The 26,405-nt window shown below is 46.8% G+C and overlaps 1 protein-coding gene across 1 annotated transcript in view; it reads left to right on the forward strand.

Moving 5' to 3' along the window:
* Positions 1 to 26,405, forward strand: part of LOC146856871 (uncharacterized) — a 732,840-nt gene that overhangs the window by 8,666 nt on the left and 697,769 nt on the right. The gene's annotated exons all lie outside the window — the stretch shown is intronic.

The raw sequence follows: 26,405 nt of genomic DNA on the forward strand, positions 1-26,405 counted from the left end.
AAACACATTGACCTCAGACCTAAGATATCCCTCTCATAAGGAGATGGATCATTTAGTTGTTTGAAGGTTTAGATTCACAGTTTATCTAGTCTTTAAATCCCATCAAAATCTCTTCTTAAATAATCGACCCAACACATTTATCAATTATTCAAATATTCTTTATCTAAGAAATATTGCAAGAAACGTTAGAAATCATCATCAGCATTTCAGAACATCATATTTACCTATTCTGGCTAAAGTCGTCCTCTAAGTCAATCACTCAAGGAAGAATTTATTCAGCAAAGTTAGGCCGCTACTCAGTCTCTCAAAGATTCAGGATAACAGCTGTCCTGCAGTGTCACCGTCCTCTCCGTCAGCATAACGTCAGGAAATCGAGTTCGTCAAAGAAGAGCGTGTCGATCAGCGAATCCGCGTATCTCTATCTAGCCTAATTCCCTACCTACTTTTATAATGAAAATAATGTCAAAAAGTATCAAGATCGGGGTTTAGAAAGTCCTGATTGGTCCATTTGGGGTAGCGGGGTACAGTTCTCAGGGTGTCGAATGATGAAGTCATCAAACTTGTCCAGGCCACTGCTGCTGGCGGTGACGCCTGCGCACTTCACCCAGAACCTCGTGTTGTCAGGGCAGTCACGTTTAACGTTTGTTTAGGCCGAAATGGTCAACTTAAGCAAAAGAAACACAAAAACGTAATTAAAACATAGAAATGGCTAATAGAATGTTATCCCCTTACTAATACCCATATGTGTGTGTATTTATCTAGCAGAAGCAACACTCAGAGCTTTTTATACTCACCGAATAAAGCACAAATCACAAATACATCACCAAAGCGACATATAACATGCAATATTCTAGTTTTCTACTATTATTATGCGTACTCAATTTAGTTTACAATTAATATAGCCATGCAAGGTGCAATTCCCACGTGTGATTCTTTTGTTAATATAGTTGATGAGTTATCACTTCAAACAAATTAATAATATTACAATTAATTGATTATTCGGATTAATATAAACATGCAGAATGGGGAGGGGTATACAAAATGTTGTACTACCCGCTCCAGCAATCCCCCCTTTGGTGATTATATCACCACACTAATCAAAAATTTTGTATCCCTTTTATGGAAATTTAAATTGATTTCTTGTTTCATTCATATTTCAGTTTCCCCTGTTTCTTCTCTTTTTGCTGTTTTATTCATGCTATCCTTCAACTCTTCTAGTTCTATTTCTTCAAATTCTCTTTCTTGTTTCTTATCCCTTCTCCTTAAGTTTTCTCTTTTTATTCTTTTCTGATTTTTATTCTTTCTACAACAAATACAACCTAATCTTATGATTAATACTAAGGTAATCACACATGTTAATCAAAATATTATCTTACCTATAAATGTACTACCTAATTTTACTACAAAGTCTTTAATAGCTGATATTTTCTTACCAATCTTCTCCCAGACACCTTCAACCTCCAGTGGTACAATTTCGTCATGCAGTTCTGTAATATTTTTGATATAAATTTTCAAATCTCTACTTTCGTCAGGAATGTAAGTACAACAATGTTGAACTTTCAGCATTCCACAGACTCCACCCTCTTTTGCAAATAAAATATCAAGGGCAAGTCGATTTTGCATTACCATAGCACGCATGGCAACCATTTCAGTATTTATCAATAAGAATCCTCCAGCGGTGCTTGTTGAAAAACGATCCACTACTGTTGAAAGTTTTCTAATTTTGTTTGCATTCAGAGATATTCCCACTGCGGGTATCAGTGCTCCAAAAATGTCACCCACAATTTCAGTCCAAGATTCTCTTTTACAACGTGCTAAATAACTACCTAAACTATGTTCACCATCTTCTCCTCTATCCATGTGAAAAATCTTCGGAAAAACTAGGCCAACATAACATGTGCCATAACAATGGTCTGGCAAACGATGATATGCCCTGTTCCCACAAATAAAATACAGTCTTGGAAAGACTGGATCTCTTCCACCTTTAAATCCCCATCCTCCCATGATCCGGTATGTATCATGGCACTCACTATTCCCTAGAAAATAATTGTCATACGCCGTCTGATTCCTTCTTAACACAATTTCCCTTTCTGAGGCCAATCTAAAGCCATTGTTGGACTCGTTTCCCCTCTTAAATGTTTCTCCGTTTCTACATCCCAAACCGTTTTCTCCACTTTCCATTCTGAAACCTTCCTTTGCATTTTCAATCTTCTTTCTTCAACCATATCCAAAAATGTCTTCTCTTCTTTCTTTAAACTGCAAGTCAAGTTATTTCTAAATGTATATTCTAAGGTTAGTTCATTTGTCTCTAAGAAAAATTCACCTAATACCTTTGCAGGTTTTACCTTGTTTAGTTTGTTAATTGCTGGTACTTGTGAAAATATAGTATCTACATCAAAAAAATAATACTCTAATTTGCCTGTTTGATAAAATAAACTAGCTATTACACCATGTTGGACCTGTCCGCCCTAGGGTGGTCTCCCCTTCTATTTTTGATCGTGCCTCATTTTTTCCACCCTCATTTTTATGTTGGACTAGGTCTCTGGGCGCCTTTTCATTGCCAATCAGTGTTAAGGTGCAGGTGTTCCCTTCTCCCAAGATGGCTGCCACAGACCCCTGCTACTGCAGGGTGGTCTTTCATAGTAGCACCCTAGCTGCCAGGAGCTGGCTGGAACCCCACAACAATGTTGCGACACCAGCCCGCCTTTTTGTCCCATAGGTAGAGTGGGGAAGCTCCTGGAATGTGCTGGAACCTTCTAGAAGAGAGGTGGGGTTTTACTTTTGCCGCCTTGGCTAGAGGTCACCTGACCTAGGGCTACTTAAGTGAGGGAGGGAACTTTTTGTAGTTAGTTGGCCAGTGGGGTAAAGCAGAGCTGGAAGAATCCACGCAGGAGTGTAGGCGGTAGGGCCTAGCCAGGGACTTATGCCTCTGAGAGTGACAGGATTTAGGTGCTGCCTCTTAAGTGAGTGAGGGACCCTGTGAAACCCACTGATCTTGCCCAGCAGTAGGAGGACCCAGAGCACCTCTGCCCAGCCTGACTAGGAAGGACCTAGTCGCCAACTCACTCCCTACCCCCCTTTTGCAACAGAACCTCTTAAGGGCGCCAGATACATCTGCGCCACCAAGACTTCATACAACAGCTGAGAACAGAACCTGAATGCTGAGACTGCGTGTCCAGACTGAACTCTAAACTTATATGCCAAGCGCTGAGACTGCGTGTCCAGACTGAACTCTAAACTTATATGCGAAGCGCTGTGACTGCGTGTCCAGACTGACCCCTGAAACCTGAGGCAAAGCCGATTGGAGAACCACCGGGGATCGACCAGGTATTAGCGCTGTGACCCCCGCGCTTCCCGACCTGGCCTGGGACCCCCGGCAGCGTGCTCCGCTGAACGCAGAGCTCCCCTCCTTAATTTGAGCCCCCCTGTGACATGGAAGCCAGCGCGCTCACAGCGGCGGCCTGGAGGCCGGAAGAAGTGCCCTACAGTGCCACGAGGCCCCGTCGCTGCCATCGCAGCGGTAAGAGAAGGTGCGCGAGGCCGTGGACGAGATTCCCCCATCGCCGCTGGAGCGGACGCCTTCCGACGTCGAGAGCAAGGTAAGCCCGGAGGCTGGGATTGTCCCCGGTGCGCCCCCTACTGGTTGGGAGCCACACCGCACCCTGAGCCCGGGTTCCCTCTCCGTGGGAGTCCCCCCTTGTCACCGCGACGGAGAGACCCCGCCGAGGGATCCTTTCCTTGTGCCCCCTGGAACGGTACTGAAGCGTGGTGCCCTACGAACTGCACCGGAGCCGAGAGACTCGCTCCTCAAGTCCCGTTGCGCTCCCCGCTAAATGCTCCGTTCTGAAGTACTGAAGGCTATTGATTACGAGTGGCGCTTTGTTTTACATGCTCCGTTTCAAAGTATTAAGTGTCATTGATCACGAGTGGCGCTTTGTTTTACATGCTCCGTTTCAAAGTATTAAGTGTCATTGATTAGGAGTGGCGCTTTGTTTTACATGCTCCGTTTCAAAGTATTAAGTGTCATTGATCACGAGTGGCGCTTTGTTCTCCATGCTCCGTGTTGAAGTACCAATTGTCATCCATTACGAATATTGCTCTGTGCTAGATGCCCCATTCACAGGTAGTCACCGCTTAGCGTGCATAGCGCTGTAATCACCTTTAGGGCGCTACAGGTAGCTGAGCCTACTAGTGAATAATGCGCTGGTGAAAGTGACGCGTGCATATACATCTCCTTGATTTGCATGTACATCTCCTGCAGTGCCAGTATATTTCATGAATTGCATTTATAGATTATGAACTGCATTTACATCTCATGTCTGGCATGTATATCTTTTTTTTTTTTTTTTTTTTTTTTTTGAAAACCTTTATTGACAGTTCAATCAAGAACAAGTATGGGCCTACAACCCCCCGGGGCCGGCCGCTAAGCAATCAGAGCAAAAAAAAGGCAAGTGTAAACACAGGCAGCACTTCGGGGAGCAGAATCGTAATGCTAATACTGTGAACAAAGTAGGTAGGGCACCAGGAGAAAAAGGTTTTCATTTTATAATGAAACAAGGCAGAAGGATCAGGTGCCAGACAATTTTCAAACAGCAATTACAGGTATGCAGAGTAATAAACGTAAGCGATTTAAAGCAATCCATTAGGTCAATGGCGCAAACACAAGAACATCAGGATGGGGAAAAATGTCATAAGCAGTTGCGCCTGCAGTCCCACGCCAGAACTCCCGGAGAGCACCCCGGAAATTGTGGTACACACGGAGCGGCAACGAGTCATAGCAAAGGAGGTGTATCACGCTGATCCCAGAAAAGAAAAACAAAAAGAATCAGAGAAGAAAAAGGAGGCCATGGAAAAAGAGATAAAAGACTAAAGAATCCCCTCCCCCAACCCCCCACCCTGCACCTCTGCAGATGAGTACGGCCCCCCCCCCAGCAGTGTGCCTGTCGCCCTGGAACCAGACCCGAAATATAGGAGAATAGGGAAAAAGAAGTAGGAAAAGAACCCCACCAGACGGGGGGGGTAGAAAAAGTATTAATAAACTGGAGGAGGGCCTTCAAAACATACCCCCGGCTTCTCCCTCCCGCACGGTAAGTTTCCCCCAAAGTGAACAATAAACGGCACAAAATCTATCTTCTCAAAGAAAAATGGGGAGCATTATGCACCTATTATGCTGTTAGCTATGCCAGGAGAGCACGCAACCCCTGAGCCCGCCCGTCCACTAGATGACCACCCCTGAAGGATCAGCCTCATCCCTGACCACTCTTTGGGAGTCTGCCCATGCCTACCCCTCGACCCAGCACCATATCCGATGTTCCAAGGTAGAGGATTGTCCAAAAACGTCCTTGTAGCGACGCACACAGGTGGGGTGGAAGTCTCTGAGCATCAACACAGTCCGCAGCGTGGAGAAACAGGCTTCCCAGTGCTGCACAAGGATATGCACTGCACTCCAGGTCCAGGAAGGCAGAAGCAGCCAAAGCAGACAATAGTTGCTGGAGTTGTCTCTGGGTCGCAGGAGGGCACGTACGGGACGGGGCTACCACATCCCACTCAGGTCTAATGCCTCCGGGGCAGATCAGGTCCTCAGCTGGACGAACACACTGTAGCATACTGGCCGGAGCGTCCAGCCGTGCACTAACCTCAGGGGTGGCCGCCAAAGTGTCCTCCTGTGCGCAGTGTGGGTAGTCCCTGTGTACGTGCGGACAGGCGGGCCGCCACTGCCCCAACGCCGACGCCACACCGTCAAGCTTACTCCCCAAGACCCCGACACCATGAATCAAGGAGGAGTGAAGAGCACCAAGGGCCTCGAGGAGGTCGCCGTACCCCAGCACAGCTCTCTGCGATCGCGCTGCCACACTCCCGAAAGTCGCACTCTCACAATCCCGCTGCGGCCCAGCGGACAGGATGGTAGGCTTCATCGCAACAAGATGGCCGCCAAGTATGCCCGACCCTCACCGGGGCCGGGACCCCGGGACAAGCGTCTCGATGTCCACGTCGCTGGTGACCGGGTTCCGGGGGCAGGCGAAAAGTTATCCGTTGCGTGGTCACGGGCAACAGTCGTCCCCACTACGGACCAGCTCCCGTGAAAATTCGGGGGCGGCCCGCAATGATCAGGGCAGGATACGGGCGGCGGCCGGGCAGCTCACCATCAAAGGCAGGGGCAGCCACCGGAGGGTCTGAGAATTGCACCCCCGGGCATGCACTCGGTCCGCTACGCTTGACAGTAGAGACGACCACGACGAAATGTAGGCCGAGTTTGGCACCGCTCCGGTGGACCGACTCCACCCAGTCACAACAGGCCGCTGTTGTTGAACTGCCACCCGGCCACGGCGTCCACTCGAGGTCCCGGCTCCAGGGCCGCACAGGCCGCAAAGTTCAAATGCACATTTCTCCAGCGATACCGCAGCCAGAAACCTCGGAGTCACACAGTCGGGTGCCTCTCTCCTTCAGAAACACGACCGCGTAGCACAGGTTAAGGATCTCGTGCAGGATATCCGTGCGGGATGCGGAGGTTCACGGAGCCGGGAGTCTACGCTGCCGTCCCGGTCGCCATCTTGGCTCCTCTTTCTGGCATGTATATCTTGATGGATTGTATTACAACGCATGCATTGCACTGATATCTCATGAACTGCATCTATCTAGCTCTACTTGGATAAACTTGAATTATTTGCATAATTTATACCGTGTGGCGTCACTTATTGTGTGTGTTCCCCGTCCTTGAGAGGTGCGTGTTGTGTGGTTGCTTTACACACAGACCTTTGGTTGTCCGACCGCTCGTGTCACGTTACCGCCCCATAGGGCCTGGTGACCCCAGGTCCTACATTGTTGGCGAGCGGTGGGATCCTAGGACCTGTGACCATACAGCACCCTTCCGTGAGGCGAGGGGCGCCACAATTAAACGCCTATTTTATTTGTTCCAGAACTCTAAAACCATTGATTGCTGCATTGTTATTTCCACTGTCCAGGTTGAGAGTGCAAGAGTCCTGGTTAGCTGATAACTGTTACCTATACCCTAGGAAATTTTCTCCTTAGTGTCTAGGTCCCCACCTGCCAGAATGGAATTCCGATTAGCTGACCTCGAGGGGTACACTGTGAAGCAACTAAGGGAGTTAGGGCAGGGGATGGGGGTGCCTGGGATGCGGAAGGCCAAAGGACCGGAACTCCGCACCGCCATTAGGGCATGGGTAGAGGCCCACCCAGAAGGGAGAGGGGATGAGGGACAGGAGGCGCCAGATGCACCTCAGGAGGAGAGCGCCCAGGAAGTGATCGACCTCTTAAACGTAGACGTATCTGAAAATGTGCCCCCAGGGAGACGTTCTGGGGCCAGTAGTAGGACAGTGTCGAGGAGGAGCGCGTCTCCAGAGGAGTACAAGGACAGGAGGGAGGAGAGGCAGTTAAAGTGGGAGCTGGCCAGATTGGAACAGGAAAGGGGATTGGCCAGATTGGAACAAGAAAAGGAATTGGCAAAATTAGAACATGAAAGAGAAAACAAGAGATGGGCAATGGAGGAAAATAAGCTGGCGCACGAGCTTCAGCTGAAAGAGCTGGAGTTACGCGCCCTCCAATTGAGCGTGTCCAATAAGGACAATGGTGGCAGCATACCTAGGGAACCTCAAGAATCAAAATTCTACCTACCTAAAGAGGTAATTGCCAATTACACAGTGGGGGACGACATCATGAAATGGTTGGAGGCATACGAGGTAGCCTTGACTGCCCATGGGGTACCCGAGAGTAATTGGGGAGGTGGGTTATACCGGTATATACCTCCCAATGTTAGGGACACCCTGCTATATTTGGCCAAGGCGGATCAGGTCAGGTATGCCCCCATGAAAGAGGCCTTGTTAAAAAAGTTTGGTCTTAACCCCGAGAGGTACAGGCAGAAGTTTCGTGGCAGCCATAAGCTGTCCACCCAGACATGGGTAGATTTTTTTGATTATGCGAGGAAGGCACTAGATGGTTGGGTGCGTGGCAGCGAGGTGCAGGACTACCAAGGGTTGTACGATCTTTTTTTAAGGGAGCACCTCTTGGATAAGAGCTTTCCGGAGCTGCGCCAACATCTGGTGGACTGCAAGTTGATGGATCCCCGTGAGCTTGCGGAGGAGGCAGATATTTGGGTGAGCACCCGGGTGTCTCACAAGGGCCCCGGGGGAGATGGCTCGAAAGGCAGACAGGGTTTCCCCCAGAAGAAAGAGGGGGGAGATAAAAAGGTGGAGTTCTCGAAAGGTCCCCAAAATAAGTTTGGGAAGGGAGTAGGAACCCCACCCCCGTCCAATTCCACAAGACCCACTTACCCTCACAGGAGTCAGCAGCCAAGGATTGTGCGGTGCTACGAGTGTGGGGAGATTGGACACTACAGGGGAGATCTCAAGTGTTGCAAGCGACCCCCAGCCCCAGCGGGCGGGAAAAGTCCCGGGGTGAGTAGTATAGCGCTTGGGGTGGAGCTGCCCTTAGATAGGGAAGGGGAGTGGACAGGCCTGACGCTGGTTTCACTCGGGGATAGAGAGGTGGTCCCCGTAGTGTCCCTGCCCCAGAACACTGCTAAATATCAGCAGAGGGTGATAATTAATGGGGAGGAGGTGGAAGCTCTGAGGGACACAGGGGCCAGCATGACCAATGTCGTGCGGCGGCTGGTATCCCCAGACCAAGTAGTCCCCGAGGAGTTCCATCCGGCCGTATTGGCTGACGGCAGTCTGAGTCACTATCCAGTGGCTCGTGTTCCATTTGAGTGGGGAGGAGTCAAAGGCCTACTGAGAGTTGCTGTGAGCCCTGCCTTGCCTGTGGGGTGCTTGCTAGGGAACGACCTGGAGCACACCAAGTGGAAAGATGTCGAGTTTCACGCTCACACCAAGATGCTGGGATTACCAGGGTGGACTTGCGTAGCCACGCGGTCCATGGCTGCCCGGCATGGAACTCACCCTGGGTTGGAGCCTGGAATCATGGCCCAACCCAAAGCCAAACATGGAAAGAAGAAGGTGGTAGAGGACATGCCCCGTGAGCTGGATGGGGAGGCTGCCGAGGTGCCCCCGGAGTCCGCGGAGGTAGATGTCGTTCCTGTGGAGGACTTGCCGACCCTTGCTGACTGGCATGTGGAAGGAGGGCCTACCCGGGAGGAGTTTTGTCAGGCGCAAAGGACGTGCCCCACGCTTGAAGGCATGCGGCGGCAGGCCGAAGCCCAAGTGGCCAGTCAGGAGCTGCGAGGTTATCATGTGTATTGGGAGGATGGTCTCCTATACAGTGAGCCCAGGGTGCCGGTACATGGATCTTTGGGGGCCATAGTGGTCCCCCAATGTTACCGGGCCTTCCTGCTGGAGTTAGCGCATGAGATACCCTTAGCCGGACATCTGGGCCAGGAAAAAACCTTTGCACGGTTGGTCCCCCATTTTTATTGGCCCAGGATGAGGATTGCCTCAGACACCTTTTGTAAGACCTGCAATTCTTGTCAGGCCAGTGGCAAGACTGGGACTAAGTTGAAGGTCCCCTTGGAACCGCTCCCTGTGGTCGGGACCCCTTTTGAGAGGGTCGGTATCGATATTGTTGGGCCATTGGACCCTCCAACCGCAGCGGGACACCGGTTCATCTTGGTTTTGGTGGACCACGCTACAAGGTACCCAGAGGCTATTCCTCTGAGGACCATCACTGCACCGGTGGTGGCGCGGGCACTGTTGGGAATTTTTACCCGAGTGGGATTCCCCAAGGTCGTGGTGTCAGACAGGGGCACAAATTTCATGTCGGCCTACATGCAGGCCATGTGGAGGGAGTGTGGGGTGACCTACCGGTTCTCCACTCCTTACCACCCCCAGACTAACGGACTTGTAGAGCGCTTCAATAAGACATTGAAGGGGATGATCCGAAGCCTTCCAGAGGGCTTGAGGCGTAAATGGGACGTCCTCCTCCCCTGCTTGTTGTTCTCCTACCGGGAGGTACCGCATAAGGGAGTCGGGTTCAGCCCGTTTGAGTTGCTCTATGGCCATCCCGTTAGGGGTCCCCTCAGTTTAGTGAAAGAGGGGTGGGAGAAGACTTCACAGAAGCTTCCCAGTGACATTGTCAGCTACATGCTGGCGTTCCGCTGCCAGATGGCCAAGCTGTGGAAGGCGGCCACAGAGAACCTGGAGGCTAGCTAGACCGTGATGAAGGAGTGGTATGACCGCAACGCTCGGACGGTCGAGTTGGACGTTGGACAGAAGGTGTGGGTTATGGAACCTGGGGAGCTGTGTGCCCTCCAGGACCGGTGGACTGGCCCGTACGACATTGTGGAGCGGCGAGGCCAGACCACGTACGTTGTAGATGTGAAAACCCCCCATCAGCCCCTCAGGGTGCACCACGTCAACCGCCTGAAGCCGCACCATGAGCGATCAGAGCTTGCTCTCCTTATGGTGACGGATGGGAGCGAAGAGGAAGAGAGTGAAGCTCTTCCTGACCTTCTAGCGGTACAAGAGAAGGATGGTTTGGTGGAAGGTGTAGTCCTCTCCCCATCCTTGACCCCAGAGCAACAGAGGGACTGTCGCCATGTCCTGGGACAGTTCGCCTCGTTGTTCTCCCTCACGCCTGGAATCACTTATCTGTGCACCCATGATGTGGACACAGGGGACAGCCCCCCGGTGAAGAACAAGTCTTACCAGCTCTCTGACCGAGTGAAGGATAGCATCCAGCGTGAGGTGGCAAAGATGCTGGAGCTGGGGGTGATAGAACCTTCCAGCAGCCCGTGGGCTAGTCCAGTGGTGTTGGTGCCGAAAGCGGCCCCACCGGGTACGACGCCAGAACTTCGGTTCTGTGTGGACTACCGGGGGTTGAACTCTGTCACGAAGACAGATGCTCACCCCATCCCACGTGCAGACGAGCTGGTGGACTGGCTGGGAGCAGCCCGGTACCTCAGCACCATTGATCTGACATCCGGATATTGGCAGATTGCCATGGCCGATGGAGCAAGGGAGAAGACAGCATTCTCCACCCCCGAGGGCCACTACCAGTTCCGAGTGATGCCCTTTGGGCTCAAGAATGCTCCGGCCACATTCCAGCGGTTAGTGAATCAGGTACTATCTGGCCTGGAGTCCTTCTCAGCAGCCTACCTGGATGACATAGCTGTCTTCAGTAGCACCTGGGAGGACCATCTGCAACACCTCCAGGAGGTATTGCAGGTGCTGCAACGCGCTGGCTTAACCATTAAAGCCAGCAAGTGCCAGATTGGACAGGGATCTGTCGTGTACCTGGGACACCTGGTGGGCGGAGGTAAGGTGCAACCCCTCCAGGCCAAAATCGAAACCATCTTGGCTTGGGAGCCCCCCAAACCGAGGTCCGAGCTTTCCTCGGCCTCACTGGGTATTACCGCCGGTTCGTCAAGGGATATGGTACCATCGTAGCCCCCTTGACGGAATTGACCTCAAAGAAGCAACCTCGCAAGGTCCTATGGACAGCTGCATGCCAAGAAGCCTTTGACACGCTGAAACATGCGATGTGTACCGCTCCAGTACTAGCAACACCAGATTTCAGCAAGGAATTTATTGTACAGACAGACGCCTCAGAGCACGGCATAGGTGCGGTGCTCTCGCAACTCAATACCGAGGGCCAAGATCAACCAGTGGCCTTCATATCCAGAAGACTCCTCCCTCGGGAACGGCGATGGAGCACCATTGAGAGAGAAGCCTTCGCGGTGGTCTGGGCTCTGAAGACCATATCTCTTTGGAACTCACTTCCTTATTCAGACCGACCACCGCCCCCTTCGCTGGCTCATGCAGATGAGAGGCGAAAACCCCAAGTTGTTGAGGTGGTCCATTTCCCTACAGGGGATGGATTTTCGGGTGGAACATCGGCCCGGAGTTGACCACGCCAATGCTGACGGTCTCTCCAGGTTTTTCCGCCTTAGTGATGAGAACTCCCTAGAGGTTGGGTAGCTCTCCCCTCTTTCGGCTGGGGGGGACGCATGTTGGACCTGTCAACCCTAGGGTGGTCACCCCTTCTATTTTTGATCGTGCCTCATTTTTTCCACCCTCATTAAGTCTCGGGACCATCCGGTCGGCAGACCGGAAGTCCAGAGAATTAATGTCTATGAGAAGAGGGGCTTGCACCCGCCCCTCTTCTCTCCTGTTCTCCATTGGCTGGCCTCTTAAATGCTGGCCAGCCACTGGAGAAGAGGTCCAGTCACTCCGATTATGCCCCGTCCTTTTCGGATCGGGGGGCGTGTTTTTTGCGAGAAGTCTCAGGGAGGAGACAACAGCAAAACACGCCCCCAAATCCGAAAAGGACGCTCCCTTTCTCCGAGGCATTTTCTGCTGTGCCTCGGAGAAAGGCGGTGGTGTGCATTTTGCTCTGCCTTGTTCCTCATATCGATTTACTGTAAAGCGCTCCAGTACCTCTGATTAATACCCGCGCTATTTAAAAATGTATAAATAAATAAAATCCCCGTCCCTCTTGTAAAATCTCTTTGCTAGAATGTAGTTTATGTGGTAAATGCACTCCGCGTCTCTTTAAACACCTCCCTTTCAAGGGCGCCCAAAAGTTGCGTGTGTGCATTTTTCGGTTAAGGGGGTCTGTACAAAAAAATCTGCAAATCCACCCACTCATTAGGACTTCCGAGAAAGACGTCGCTTGGGCTTTTTAATAATTTGTACCGTCTGTAAAACTCTTTTGCTATGAGCATTTTAATTGCCTGCTACTACAATGCTTGACAAAGGCTTGATGGCGGCGCTATTTAAAAACAAATACTGAAATTATAAAGTCAGTAGCCGAGTCAGTAAAACTGCTTGCCTTCTCGTTCAAGTCACGCTCACAGTGAGATATCAGCAATATTCGTTTTCAGGAGCGCGCCTCGACTCAGAACCATTCTTGGCGCTGTGCTGCTGGGGCGCCAGGGAGGCGGTCGCTGGATCAGACGTCTCCGCCGCCCCCCCCCCCCGCCCCCGCCCCCCGTCCAAGCTCAGGCCTCTCAGTTCAACTCCTCCAGCAGGAAACACCTGCAGGCGTACCCCGAGGAGGGAGAGGCGGGGGGCTCTGGAGCAGGCCCCCCATACCCACACCTCCACACCTGGGAAGGAGGCCAGCGGCGGGGTCTGGCGTCCCTTATCCGCCATCAGCGCTATCTATCATCAGCCAGCCCCCTCCGAGGGCCAGCTCGGCCTTGAGGGGCATCGTGACACGGATGGGCGTCGTGACATGGTACTCCCGATCACAGCAACAGAAGAAGTCACTCCAGACCTTCAAACGAATGTTTACCCACACAGATGGCAAAAAATAGAACAACGATAGGGTGGAGGGAGGTGGAAACAGGAGGGAAGCATAGGGTGGGGGAGGGGGTGGAAACAGGAGTGCAAGTGGGGGAGAAAGGAGGACAGGGCTGGACTGGTCTACAGGGAGGGCGGGACTGGCAATGCAAGAGGGCAGAGGGGTACTTCCAGGACAGGACTGGCCATGGGGCACATGGGGTGGCCTTGGTGCGCTCACAGACAGAGGCTAACAAGACATGACAAGCATTTACAATGCAACGGTCTCGGCATTGTTAAAGTTAGAGCTATTGCCATTGCTCATGACAATGCCGTTTCTTTAAATGTTTTAAAAACAAAAACATAAACAAAAATAATGTCATGAGCAATGCCAATAGCTCTAACTTTACCAATGCCGAGACCATTGCATTGTAAATGCTTGTTTTTATGTTGGACTAGGTCTCTGGGCGCCATTTCATTGCCAATCAGTGTTAAGGTGCAGGTGCTCCCTTCTCCCAAGATGGCTGCCACAGACCCCTGCTACTGCAGGGTGGTCTTTCATAGTAGCACCCTAGCTGCCAGGAGCTGGCTGGAACCCCACAACAATGTTGCAACACCAGCCTGCCTTTTTGTCCCATAGGTAGAGTGGGGAAGCTCCTGGAATGTGCTGGAACCTTCTAGAAGAGAGGTGGGGTTTTACTTTTGCCGCCATGGCTAGAGGTCACCTGACCTAGGGCTACTTAAGTGAGGGAGGGAACTTTTTGTAGTTAGTTGGCCAGTGGGGTAAAGCAGAGCTGGAAGAATCCACGCAGGAGTGTAGGCGGTAGGGCCTAGCCAGGGACTTATGCCTCTGAGAGTGACAGGATTTAGGTGCTGCCTCTTAAGTGAGTGAGGGACCCTGTGAAACCCACTGATCTTGCCCAGCAGTAGGAGGACCCAGAGCACCTCTGCCCAGCCTGACTAGGAAGGACCTAGTCGCCAACTCACTCCCTACCCCCCTTTTGCAACAGAACCTCTTAAGGGCGCCAGATACATCTGCGCCACCAAGACTTCATACAACAGCTGAGAACAGAACCTGAATGCTGAGACTGCTGTCCAGACTGAACACTAAACTTATATGCCAAGCGCTGAGACTGCATGTCCAGACTGAACTCTAAACTTATATGCCAAGCGCTGTGACTGCGTGTCCAGACTGACCCCTGAAACCTGAGGCAAAGCCGATTGGAGAACCACCGGGGATTGACCAGGCTGTGACCCCCGCGCTTCCCGACCTGGCCTGGGACCCCCGGCAGCGTGCTCCGCTGAGCGCGGAGCTCCCCTCCTTAATTTGAGCCCCCCTGTGACGTGGAAGCCAGCGCGCTCACCGCGGCGGCCCAGAGGCCAGAAGAAGTGCCCTACAGTGCCACGAGGCCCCGTCACTGCCGTCGCAGCGGTAAGAGAAGGTGCGCGAGGCCGTGGACGAGATTCCCCCATCGCCGCTGGAGCGGACGCCTTCCGACGTCGAGAGCAAGGTAAGCCCGGAGGCTGGGATTGTCCCCGGTGCGCCCCCTACTGGTTGGGAGCCACACTGCACCCTGAGCCCGGGTTCCCTCTCCGTGGGAGTCCCCCCTTGTCACCGCGACGGAGAGACCCCGCCGAGGGATCCTTTCCTTGTGCCCCCTTGAACAGTACTGAAGCGTGGTGCCCTATGAACTGCACCGGAGCCGAGAGACTCGCTCCTCAAGTCCCATTGCGCTCCCCGCTAAATGCTCCATTCTGAAGTACTGAAGGCTATTGATTACGAGTGACGCTTTGTTTTACATGCTCCGTTTCAAAGTATTAAGTGTCATTGATCACGAGTGGCGCTTTGTTTTACATGCTCCGTTTCAAAGTATTAAGTGTCATTGATTACGAGTGGCGCTTTGTTTTACATGCTCCGTTTCAAAGTATTAAGTGTCATTGATCACGAGTGGCGCTTTGTTCTCCATGCTCCGTGTTGAAGTACCAATTGTCATCCATTACGAATATTGCTCTGTGCTAGATGCCCCATTCACAGGTAGTCACCGCTTAGCGCGCATAGCGCTGTAATCACCTTTAGGGCGCTACAGGTAGCTGAGCCTACTAGTGAATAACGCGCTGGTGAAAGTGACGCGTGCATATACATCTCCTTGATTTGCATGTACATCTCCTGCAGTGCCAGTATATTTCATGAATTGCATTTATAGATTATGAACTGCATTTACATCTCATGTCTGGCATGTATATCTTGATGGATTGTATTACAACGCATGCATTGCACTGAGATCTCATGAACTGCATCTATCTAGCTCTACTTGGATAAACTTGAATTATTTGCATAATTTATACCGTGTGGCGTCACTTATTGTGTGTGTTCCCCGTCCTTGAGAGGTGCGTGTTGTGTGGTTGCTTTACACACAGACCTTTGGTTGCCTGACCGCTCGTGTCACGTTACCGCCCATAGGGCCTGGTGACCCCAGGTCCTACACACTACATGTTATTCCATATGTTACAGGAAGGTGATGATAAGTCACTCCTTCAGATACAGATGCAGGTAATTGCATACATATGTAGCAATCCCTTACGTCCATTGTTTTTACATATTCATACAACAACTTTGAAAACACATTGTTAGAGAAATCTGTTCTTGACCTGTCTTTATGTAAATAGTTTTTATCTATTCTAGTTGGAACTACCTTTTGAACTTTCCCTATATTAGTTATGTTATCACTATGTCCTTCTAATGTATCAACAGTAACTGTAAATTAAATTAATAGAGCAAGAATACTCCAAAGAAGCATTAATGATCCTGCACAACAACAACACATTTTGCACCATCTTCTAAGGAAGGTACATCTACTTTTGCTACTTTCTATGTTTGCCATCTTTTCTGAATGAGCCGTGTCTTTTGACTTAGCCTCTTCGACTTCACAACTAGTTTCTAACCCAAGACTTCTAAGCACCTACGTGGTTCTACCAGTTTTTGTATTTTTCAGTATTTTATTGTTTTTCCATCAGTAACTTCCTGGTCTCATTCAGTTTGGCATCTCATCATCTTTCACCTTCCCTTCGTTTTCAACATACAGGTTGTCCTGAACATCCGCTTCTTCTCCAATATCGGACAAGATAACTCTCAGGATTTCCGATTCTTCGTCTTTCTCAACCACTTCCGGTACAACCACCTCTGGATTTCCTTGGCTATCCACCTCTTCCTTCACTTTAGGCAGGGCCACATATGTCCATTCCGGTGATTTATACTTCTGGTTAGGTTTTCTTGTTCGTTTGTTTTCTTTGACTACTGTCTGTTCTTCTTTCGATTTTTCCTGACTCGTTACTTCATTCACCTGCTCAGCTCTTGGCGAATTTACATGTGTCAGTCAATATCTCAGTCTCTTTATTTTGTTTGGCCACACCTCGTCTTTTGCTGCTCTTTTCAATTTACTCCCTTTATCATTCTTTTCAGTTCTCCAAGCTCTCTTTCTCAGAACTCGGTCTTCTGGTATTTCATCTTCGCTTTCCTCAGACTCTGTTTCAACTTGCTTTTTAACTTCAATGAGTTCTTTTTCCACCTCTTTTGTTTGCCCTACTTCTGTCCCTCCTCGAATCTCTGTCATGCAATCTTCCAGCTGACTACTTGTCCCTGCTTCTAACTGGATGTTGGAGTTCCCTACACCTCCTCGGGGGTCTTTCGCAATAATCTTTCCCTCTCTCTCTGTATCTGGCACCTGTCCATCTAAAGGTGTTGTTGCTGCAGATTCGGTCCTACTATTCCCTTTAATTTCCGCGGACAAGATGATTCTTCAGTCACACGCACACACATACATCACACGCTGGTGGGGCCCATAACACCAACATTCATTCTAATCAGCCTATCCACGCCTATCAAAGGGAAAAACACTTCTTATTTCTATACCATTCTATACTGGACCAAATCTACCTTAATGGGTCGATCGAATCTTTTAGATGCCTTAGTTTGGGCGAGACCTAATTACTATAATAAACATTTGATAATAAGACATTGCAATGAAAAAAATCACCGACACCTTAATTAAATTATTAATCTTTATCTAAATTTAAATTGCAAGTTAAATCATTTCGGCAATATCATCTTTGTCATATTTACCTAATCTGGCTAAGTGTTGTCCTCTAAGTCAGAACTTGGTCCTCTGCATAACAGCTAAGTCCCAATTTGTCAGGTAGAGTCACCGTCCTCTCCGTCAGCATAACCTCAGGATTCTGAAATCAGGAAATAGAGCACTACTTTTCCCTCTCTAGCCTACCTTTATTTATACTAAAATTTACATTCTCAATGTTGCAAGAGTAACGTTGAAGTCCTCTAATTGGTCGAAAATACACCATCCCAGTACATTCTGAAACATCTTCCAAATTTCACACATATGCCCTGTGTCAAATATCGAAAAAGAAATTAGCAGTTCATTGATAAGTGGCAACAATTTGCGGATGTCTTCCTGATGAAAATGTATAACATTGTTTCTGGGTCCATGAGGACATGTCGAGTTCATCGGGTCATTATTCTCTTGAAACGATACTTTTACAGAAGTTTCCCAGTGGTGAGAACAGTGTCTTTTCATGGGGTCAGTTCATGGATGATGATTTGCAATGTATCCCTTTTCCACTTTCAGGGACTTTGGCAGACAGCCCGGTATGACCTTCTTTTGGTACACTGGTGTCAGGTCACCTGCAGTTCGCCTCTGCTGAAACTCGCGCAGGCGCACTTGCATCTCCCCTCTCGGGTGACATTTGGAAAGGTTGGATTCAGTCGGAAACCATTTTAGAATGGCCAACTTAAGCAAAGAAACACAAAATCGTAATTAATACATGGAATTAATTAAAACAGTGTTAATCCCTCACTAATACCCATATGTGTATGCATTTATCTAGCCATTTGCGACATTCAAAGCCATTAATGCATGTTTATTTAAGCGCAAAACCACAATAACATCACATAAGCAACATTTATTGTATTAATAGGCATACACACTTTGTTCACTTATTATTTTAGCCATGCAATTTGCTTTTCCCACGTGTATTCTTTCTGTTAATAGGGTTGGTTAATAAAAACCACGTCAAACTGTTAATCCTTATAATTAATCACCTAGTTATTTTAATAGGAACATGCGAAAATGAGGTGGGTACAAAATAATACCTGCTCCAGCAATCCCCCCTTTGGTGATTATATCACCACCAAACCCACAAAATTTCTTTTCCCCTTTTGGGTAGAAACATTTTCTTGCTCAACCTTTATAACCTCATCTCCCTTTCTCATTTAGTTTTATCATACACACTCTCCTTCCATTCTTCTAATTCTATTTCTTCTAAATCCCTTTCTTGTTTCTTTTCTTTCTTTTTGTAAATTTCTTTTCTAAGTTTCTTTTTATTTCTTCTATATCTACAACATAAACATCCCAATCAACACATTAAGAAGATAAAAATCACACATGTTAATGGAAACAATATTTTACCCATGATGGTACTACCTAATTTACCTAAGAAATTCTTAATAGCAGCCATTTTATTACTAATTTTAGTCCAGATACTTTCAGCTTCCAGCGGTACTATTTCATCATGCAATTTTGTAATATTTCTGATATAAACTTTTAGATCTTTGCTTTCATCTGGAATGTAAGTGCAACAATGTTGAACTTTCAGCATTCCACAGACTCCACCCTCTTTTGCCAATAGAATATCAAGGGCAAGTCGATTTTGCATCACCAAAGCACGCATGGCAACCATTTCAGTGTTTACTAAAAGGAAACCTCCAGCGGTGCTTGTTGACAAGCGATCCACTACAGTTGACAATTTCCGAATATTGTTTGCATTCAAATATATTCCCACTGCTGGTATTAAAGCTCCAAAAATATCACCTACTATTTCAGCCCAAGTTTCTCTTCTACTACGCATTAGTATGTTATTGTTTTCAGCATTTTCTATTCTATCCAGGTGAAAGATTTTCGGAAAGACCAGGCCAACATAACATGTGCCATACCAATGGTCTGGCAACCTATAATAAGCCTTATTCCCACAAATGTAATATAATCCAGGGAAAACTGGATCTTCTCCACCTCTAAATCCCCATCCAGTTGCAATAAAATATATATCATGGCATTCACTATTCCCTATGAAATAATAATCATATTGGGATCTCTTCCTGGTAATGCATAATTTGCCTTTCTGTGGTGTATCTATAGCCATTGTTGGACTGGCTCCATTCTTCAATTCTTTTTCTTTCTCAATATCCCACATTGCTTCACCCATTTCACTCCCTTCTGCTTTCTTGTGTGAGCTCAATCTTCTTTTCTCAACCATATCTAAAAATGTTTTCTCTTTATTCTTTACACTACATGTTAAATTATTGCTATAAATATATTCTAATGTTAGTTCTTTAATTTCTATAAAGATTTCACCTAAGACATTTGTTCTTTAGCAGGATTCAATTATTTGTTCATAGGCAATTGTCCAAGAATATTATCTACATTTGACAGATTATAATCTAATTTCCCTAATTGATAGAAGATGCTAATTAACACACTACATGAAATCCCATATGTAGCTGGAAGGTGATGATAAGTCACTCCTTCTGAAACAGAAGCAGGTAATTGCATGCAGACGTAGCAATCCCTGACATCCATGGTCTTTACATATTCGTACAATAATTTTGAAAACACTTTGCTAGAAAAATCATTAATAGACCTATCCTTATGTATATGTCCATTACTTGTTTTAGTCAGAACTACCTTTGGTAAACCTTTTCCTACATTAGTCATATTTTCAGTATGCCCCTCTAAGGTGTCTATGGTTACTTTGAAAGAGATTAGTAGAGCGAGTACGCTCCACAGAAGCATTATTAGTCCTGTACAGCAGCAACACATCTTGCACCATCTTCTCATAAATGTGCATCTACTTTTGTTATCATCTATGTTAGCCATTTTGTTAAATTGACCGTGTCTTTTGACTTAGCCTCTTCTACTACACTACTAGATTTTTCCACCTTAAGGCACTAAACACCTCACAGGTTATCTCAGTTCTTCAAAATTTTTAAATTTCAATCTCTTAGTTTCTCTTCTTCCAACAATTTCTTGGAATTACTCAGCTTGGCATTTCATCATTTTTCACTTCCTTCTTCTCTTCACAATTCAGAAGATCCTGATCATCCGCTTCTTCCCCAATATCGGACAAGATAACTCTCAGGATTTCTTCAGTTCTGTCTTCCTCAACCAATTTCAGCAAAGTCTCCTCTGGATTTCTCTGACTTACTACCTCTTCTTCAGGTTCAGGCAGTGCCACATACGTCCATTCCGGTGACTTATACTTCTGGTTGGGTTTTCTTATTCTTTTGTTCTCTTCAGACACTTCTGTTTCTCCCTCTATTGCTTCATTTTGACTTGATACTTCTTTCACTTGTTCAGCTTTTGAGGATTTAACTCTTGTCAGTCGATACCTCAGCCTTTTTACTTTATGTGGCCAAAGATCTCCTTTTGCATTTCTTTTAATTTTGACTTCCTTCTTTGGTTTCTCTTTGATCCAAGTTCTCTTTCTCAGAACTCGACCTTCATTTGTTTCGTTTTCACTTCCTTCAGATCCTGTTTCTTCTTCTCCAACAGCTTCCTTTTCCACCTCTTTTGTTTGCCCTACTTCTGTCCCTCCTCGGATCTCCGACACGCAATCTTCCTGCTGTCTACTTGTCCCTTCACCTAACTCAGTGTGTGTAGACCCTACACCTCCTCGGGGGTTTTCTGCAGAATTCTGTCCCTCTCTTTCTATTTCTGTCCCTTCATCTTCTTCAATAATTATTTCAGGTGGAAGTTCTTCTATTCTTTCATCTGGGGTAAATGTCTCTTCTGTTGAAATATTCTTTTCCTTTCTCTTCTTCTTTCTGAACTCGTTACTGGTAGTAGCTACGATTTCTCGATTATTCTCATGATCTGAATTTGTCTCTGCAATCTGTGGTATCTTTTTCAAAATCTCCTCATTCGGTATTTGTAATGGTCTTAGCACCTTCTCCCCCCTTTTAGGGTTTCCTTTTGTCTTCAAATTCTCATCGTCTGAATCAGCACTTGATTCTGAATCATCAAAATACTCCTTTCCTGTACCTTCATTTGGATTTGGAACTCTCAAGGTGTGGCTTGCGTGTATCCAATTTTTCAAACCAACACACTTTACAGCAGTTGTTGTGGTCAGGACCACTTGTCTTGGCCTTCCCCACCTTGGAACCAAACAATTTCTTCTTCGGTGAACCTTCACTCTCACCCAGTCCCCTGGGCTCAGATCATGGGCTGGTTTCCTCTCAAGTGTGGTGGCATCTGCTCCAACCTGGTGAAACACAGAATGAACTGCGTCAGCCAGGCCTTTACAGTAATCCAAAACCATGTAATCAGTTATAGTCATCAACTTGTTGACAGGTACAAATGCGTGTCTCATGGCTCGTCCCATGATAATTTCATGTGGACTTAACCCTGTCGTTCTGTCTGGAGTAGACCTAATGGTCATTAAGACTAGAGACAAGACATCAGGCCATTTCATACCTGTGGCCAAACACATTTTCCCTATTCTGTTTTTGATGGTACCATTCATTTGTTCCACCACACCAGAAGCCTCTGGACGGTAAGCACAATGTAGTTTCTGCTGTACACTCAATGCTTCACAGATCAAACTCATGATTTCGTTACAAAAGTGTCCTCCTCTATCTGATTCAATGGTCACAGGGAACCCAAATCTTGGGATGAATTCTCTCAACAATAGCTTTGCTACTGTTAACCCATCATTTCTTCTTGTTGGGAATGCCTCCACCCACCTAGAGAACAAACAGACTATCACCAGAACGTATCTCAATCTGTTGACTTGGGGCATTTCAATTAAATCTACCTGCATTCTGGTAAAAGGTCCTCCTTCTCTACCTATGGTACCTAGGCTCACAACTGTTTTCTTTCCTGGATTAAATTGCTGACATATCAGGCATCTTTGACAGAGACTTTCAGCTATCAATCTGAATTTTGCATTGTACCAGGTTTGCTTAAAAGCTCTTATCATGGCATCTCTCCCTATGTGTCCCTGGCCATGATACATCCGTGCCATGGTTGACAACATGCTATCAGGCATTACTGGTCTTCCATCTCGATAGACCTAAACATCGTCTTTCTCCCTTGGGGCACAACCTGCTTTTACCCACTGCTTCATTTCCTCATCTCCTGCTTCATCCTGCAACTGCCTCACTTCTTTCCATGTCCCTACAACATTAGTAAACATTGAAGAGCAAGAAGACATTTCCCTCTCCTTGGCCCGATTGATAGAATTTTGATTTCTAGCACAATATTGAGCTATGTCATCGGCGAACCGGTTCCCAACAGTAATGTAGTCATTACCTTGGCTATGAGCAGCACATTTTACGACTGCCAACTCTTTAGGCAGCTGTATCGCCTCAAGCAATTTTCCAACTACTTCTGCATTCTTTATAGGAGGTCAGGAGACCTCTCTGTAGCCAAATTTGGCCAAAGTCGTGGACAACTCCGAAGCCATACTGGCTGTCAGTCACCACAGTCACTCTCACATTCTTTCCAATTTTGCAGGCCTTTGTCAATGCCACTAATTCTGCTACTTGAGCGAATTTAACTCCTTTCATGTGTGATGCTTCCAGAACTGCTGAAACTGTGCATATAGCATACGCAGCACTCAACAATCCCTCATCCGTTCTCAAACATGATCCATCCATATCACTTTCTGGCAGTGGCAAATCTCGTATGTCTGGTCTTGGTTTTGTACAGTAGTCAAGCACATCCAGGCAATCATGATCAACATCTCCTCTTATCTCCACTCTGTCAGCATCTGGCAACAATGTAGCTGGATTCACATTCACGCACCTCTCAAGAATCACATTTGATGCACCCAGAATGACTTTTTCATACTTGGTCAGTCGACTATGGGACATGAATTGCGTTCGGCTCCTTGTTAAAAGGATTGCTACATCATGGGGTACAAACACTCTCAAGGGATGACCCATCACAATTCCTTCACTCTGCTCTAGACTGCTACATGTAGCAGCTACTGCTTTCAGACATCCTGGCAAACCCACAGCTACTGGGTCCAGTGTCGATGAGAAGTACGCAACTGGTCTTCTCAGTCTTCCATGTTTCTGAATCAACACTGAAAGTGCACATCCGTTTCTCTCACTGCAGTACAACTCAAACACTTTTTCATAGTCTGGCATACCTAAAGCAGGTGCCTCACATAGACTATTTTTCAGCTGTTTAAATGCGGTCAGTTCTTCTTTGTTTAACTCAATAGGGTCTCTTACCTCACTTTTTGTCAATTTTACCAATGGTTTGGCAATCAGGGAAAAATTGCTTATCCACTGACGACAATAGCCAACCATTCCTAGAAACATCCTTACTTCTCTTTGTGTCATTGGGGCACTCATTCTTCTGATGATTTTTATTCTGTCTATTGTCACTTTCCTCAGCCCTTTTTCGATGTTATGTCCCAGATACTGTACTTCTTTCTTGCAAAACTGCAATTTTGCTGGAGATACTTTTAGTCCTCCATCTGCCAGATGATTTAACAAAGCTATAGTGTCTGTTTCCCAGGCTTCACGTGTTTTCGATGCCACTAGCAGGTCATTGATGTACTGGACCAAGGCTGAATTTTCAGGCATTTCTAAACTTTCCAGAGATTTCTTCAGCAACTGATTAAATATTGAGGGGCTCTCTGTATACCCCTGTGGGATTTGGCACAATGCCAAAATTCGATCTCCAAACCTAAATGCAAAAATCTGTTGGCTGTCGTGATGCAAAGGAATTGAAAAGAAAGCATGGCACAAATCAATTACGGTGTACCATTCCGCATCATGAGGAATCTGATATAAAATCACTGATGGATTCGGTACAATGGGACAACATGGCACAACAATTTTGTTTATCTTTCTCAAATCTTGCACTATTCTGAACTTTCCGTTAGGCTTCTTCAGTCCCATTATAGGTGAATTACATGGACTGCTCAATATTTCTCTCAATACTCCCTGCTGGATCATTTTCTCAATCAAAGGGGTTATTCCTTCAATTATCTCTGGGGTCAATCTGTATTGTGGAATATTTGGATAGACTATTCCTTCTTTCACTGAAATTTTTACTGGGTCTACATTTCTCATTAGACCTACATCCTCTCCGGTAAAATCCCAGACAGCTGCTTTTACTGTCTGTTTTAATTCTGGGGGCAATTCATCAGGATTGAACACAGCATATGTTCCAGGTACCTTACAATCTCGATTAGCTATGGTCATTTTATACAGAGCATCTTCATCTGGTGTCTCAAAAGCTATTCCATCTGGGGTACAGAATATAGTGCAATTCATCTTGCACAACAAATCCCTACCTAATAAATTTACAGGACTGGAATCACAGACTACAAAACGGTGCATCTCTGAAAATTTCCCTATCTGAACCTGTACTGGTTCTGTAAGGTACGTTCTAATTTGTGTGTTGGACACACCTACTACTTGGATTGTCTCATCCGAGAGAGGAAGATTCTTTACATCAGCTGACCTGACAGTGGATCGTGTAGCTCCAGTATCGACTAGAAAAGTAATGTTTTCACCATTAACCTTCCCATCTACAAATGGTCCTGTCTGGTCTATTTCCAGAGTTGCGCCAAGTACGCACTCTTCTTCCTCCCTTCGGCACCTTCAGAAATTTTCTTCTGAGTCACTCTCGTCATTTTTCAGCCAATATTGTGAAACAGCGCTTCCACGCTGGGGTTTGTTTACCTGTTCTTCATTGTAGAATCCCGAATCCTTGCTAAAATTCTGGAAGTTTCTGCTCTGTGGTAAAGGCGGTTTCGGCAACTGATTCTGAGGATTTACAGCTTTCTGCTGTTGCTGCTGTTGACCACCCACCTCACTCTGCACCTGTGGATTCAATGACGAATTTTCATTATTAGCACAAGGAGGATTCTTACACTCGAATTTCCAATGCCCTAACCTACCGCAATTGTGGCACGGGAACTTCTTCTTTGCTTCTTCTATGTTACCTTTCCCCTTTCCTGGACCACACCTTGGTTTATTTCCTGGGTTGTTTGCTTGTTCGACTAACTGAGCTTCCTGTATTTCGGCAACTTTTACTTGTGCCCACATGGCTTTCTCCTTCAGCTTTCGTTGCTTTGCCTCAATCTCATCACTGAAGTATTTAGCATGTCTCAAAATCTCATCAATCTTTTTACTCTGCCAATCCACTGTGTGCTGTCTAATCATCTCACTAATTTCAGGACGCAAACCATATACAAATCTATATACAAAATGGCTCAAGTCCTTTCCTCCCAGATTCTCATCTCCGCTAAACTGCTTAAAAGCCAGTATTAGTCTTTCGTAATAGGCATGGACTGATTCTTTCACCTCCTGATGGGTCCGGTCTATTTTTACCCAATCTGTTTCTTTGGGAGGTACTTTGTTTTTCAAAAATACCATAACCTGCTCGTACTTCTTTATTACCTCAGGATCGGGTGCTCCTGTTTTGGGATCTCTCGGGTATTCTTTTGTGGGCCAATCTATCACAATTTTACATTCGGTCCACAAGTCTGCTGGCACTATTATATCAAATAGGCTATTTAGATCGATCCACAGTACCTTGGACAGCTTCACAAATCTGTCTACTTGTCTGTACCACTCGACGGTCTTTTCCCGCAATCGAGGGAAGTCATTTGTAAATGACAAAATGTCCTGTCTTGTCCATGGAACATGCACATATCCCCCTCCTGGAATCTCTCTCATGGGATATTCTGTCACCACTTTTTCTTTTTCTCTCACTGGGAATGCTGAGAAGGTTCTGTCTAAGGCATCATCTCGTTTTCTGTGCCATCTACTTTTCCATTTATCCACATCCCCCCATTTTCTCAGTAAAGTGATTATGTCCTTAATCTGGCCTATTCTGCCTGATGTGTTCATGTTTTCAATGTCTTTATCCGTAAAATCCACTCGGTAAGGCTTTTGTGACGCTTTTACCTTGTCAATGTCAATTCCCACTTCACTTGCTATTTCTCCTAACCTATCATGTAGGTTCTTCGCTCTCCATGTAACACTTTTGCAAAGGAATAACAATTCATCCTCCTGGTAATTCTTCAGCTTGTCTGTAGGAATCGTCCCTACTATTAATTCTTCTAGAATCATACGCAATTTTGCCACATCAATTGTTTGAGATTCCTTTTCCTTTTCCTGCA

This window comes from Triturus cristatus, chromosome 3_2 (assembly GCF_964204655.1).
Source record: "Triturus cristatus chromosome 3_2, aTriCri1.1, whole genome shotgun sequence".
Lineage (NCBI taxonomy): Eukaryota > Metazoa > Chordata > Amphibia > Caudata > Salamandridae > Triturus > Triturus cristatus.